The sequence below is a fragment of the Gavialis gangeticus genome, unplaced genomic scaffold, assembly GCF_001723915.1.
Source record: "Gavialis gangeticus isolate Ggan-Ray unplaced genomic scaffold, GavGan_comp1, whole genome shotgun sequence".
NCBI classification, from domain to species: Eukaryota; Metazoa; Chordata; order Crocodylia; family Gavialidae; genus Gavialis; species Gavialis gangeticus.
This window is the reverse complement of record NW_017729006.1, coordinates 43,636,628-43,639,359: the sequence shown is the minus strand read 5'-3', so window position 1 is coordinate 43,639,359 and position 2,732 is coordinate 43,636,628.

Genomic DNA, 2,732 nt, shown 5'->3' with positions numbered 1-2,732 from the left:
TTTCGATGAAGCAAAACGGAACAGCAGTTTTGAATTGAAATGAAATTCAAAATGAAACATTGTTCCATCAAAACCTCGAAACACAAGTCAATATGGCATGGTGCTGTTTCACACAGCCCTACTGTCATCCATATGCCTTAGCTCCCACACCACCCCAGCCCCCTTCTATTTTATTAAGAGTCAAAATTCTTTTATCTCCCTAAACCAAGCCATGTACTATGTACACACTCATCAAGTCGTTTTCATACTCATTAATCAATTGCTGTTACTTCTACATGCCATACCTACTTGTGTTTCCCAGCTGTGCTTCCATTTTGGTGTCAAAAAAAGGCACTGAAAACTTAATCTCTCCCACTCCCCCTCTTTTGTTGTCCTCACAATGGAACCCCAAATGCAGCCCTGGCTAGGATTTCAAAGCAAAGCTGTAATTGGGCACTTCTGCTTGCTTTTGCCTCCAGTCGGGCAAAAGTCAGCTGTTTTGACCCAGTCTCATTTTGAGTTTTGATCTGAACTTGAAACTCCAAGCAAAATTCAAACATTTTGAGGCTGCATGAAACAAACAAAAAGTTTCTGCAAAGCAAAATTACTATGGGGATAAATCCAGGCCTTTTCCGATCTCACCTCACCAACCTCCATCAGGGCAACCGCTCTCCAATGGCAGTTTATGGAGAGCTGATGTAATAAGAGCCCCACCAACAGAAACTGTGATACAAGGCTGGTATTTATTTCCTGGTACCTGCCACATGATAGGGGTCACGAGAACAAAAGGCTTCAACCAGTCTGTAACATAAATCTGTATTAACAGACACCAGTAGCTTGTGTTACATATTCCATTTTTTTAATGTGAAAAATCCAGATGCAAGATTCACTATCACAAACCAATCAGGATTCAAATTACATTTCGACTCTTGGAGGGAGAGGGGTCTGCAGCACTGGCAGCTAGAAAGAGCTGCTGCCATTGCCGCCTGAGGTGCAAGGCAGGCTGGGGGGCAGGGGTGGGGGTGCTCAGGCCCCCCAAGCTCCCCAGTAATTTGAACCCTGAAACCAATGCATCATTATATAAACACACAGAGGAAAAGGTCCAGCACTAAGGGTGTTAAGCAACTGCCACTGAATGCCATCTGCAAATCACAGTGGCTTTCTGATGACTGCTTCCCAAAACAGTGTCATCTTCTATGTCCTGTTCAATACATTGGGAGGATCCACTCACTGAAGCCTGTGTTTGCAGGACCTGTTCCTTTTAGGTTCCATGCCTGTGGGCTTGGATTATGGCTGCCATGCATTAGAGCTAGGATGTTAGGAGCCTTTTGGATGCTCTCAAGATATACTTTGTTTCCTGAGAAGAGGGAGTCTGTCCCACTTGTGGGAGTCTGTCTTCTGCTGTCTTTAACCGCAATTTCTACTGCATCAAATATCTAAAGGATCAGAAATATGAGCCAATCCCCAAGGGAAGTTATTTAAAAGTGTGTGAACACACCTGGAGGTGTAGGATTTTGACTTTTCTGTATTGAGTTGACCTCACAAAAAGTGCACAACTGAAAATGGAGACACACTTGTAGACTTGTTATGGTCTCCTTACGTGTTCTCATGGCATAAAGAATGGATGGCCTTTAATGCATCAGAAGAGCAAAGATGCATCAGGATCTTCACAGCCATCTTTTGTGTACAGCGTTGTATACTAATTATGCACATGTCCAATTCTATGCTTTTCAGGCTGTTTAATTAAAGCTCAGGTGAGACTTTCTGTATCACTATTCCAGATACTGAGAGGTATCTGTCTTTGAACAGACATGCCAGTGTGTGGTGTTGGCAGACAGGCTTGCTTTGTACTGGGCATCTGAAGTGAGGTTATTTTTTTCACTCTTAGCACAGGGTGGCCATCATTTTATAAAATCACCCCTCTGTATTGATGCTTGTAGACAAAGCACCAACTCCCCTGGCCACCCATAGGGTGAGGTTGTTTGTAAATCAGGGTATATTCCCCCCCCACCCCAGCAAAAAAAAAGAAACTCTTTTTGGCACAGGCTTTGTTCATCTCATTAGGCTGACCATCAAAATAGGTTTATCTGTTTTTTACACCCTAGAATCCTATGTTCTGGCAGCCAAAAGATTATTCTGTGCCATTCCTCTTCCATGACTTCAGATCTGTAATTAGAAGCTGGTGTTAAATGTGGGAAAGACGATCTCTTCTTTTATTCCATTACACTGACACTGGATTCAAAATGAGTGACCTTTGTGACCTCACTTTTCCCTTCCATCACGAAGAGCACAGCTAGAAAGAAGCACCAGGCTTATCAAGGCTTTAACAGCGAGGGTGGCAATGGTAATGGAGTAACTTTTCTTTGGAATGCAAAGTCCAAGTTGCTTCTTTTCCATGCACATTCTGTAGCAATGTATATAGCAACCAAGGAAACTTCAAACAATGTCCAGCAAGGCAACAAAATGAGATGAAAGAAGGGGGGAGTGAAGCAGGGAAAAAGTACTAGGAAGAAAAAAAAGTGTTATGTACAAGTGGAAGTATTCACAATGCAAACTGTCTTTCAAGGTGAAAGCATGTTGGAATGTGACCTGCTGCTGCTGTTCAGGCTTATACGGCAGCTTGTGCAAGTCAAATGTCCAAAAACATTTTAAAACATTAAAATCTTAGATTACAGGAAGGAAACAATGTCATGACCCAGTGGTAAGCAAGCACATAACACGTATTTTTTTAAAACATCAACTTAATATAAAAA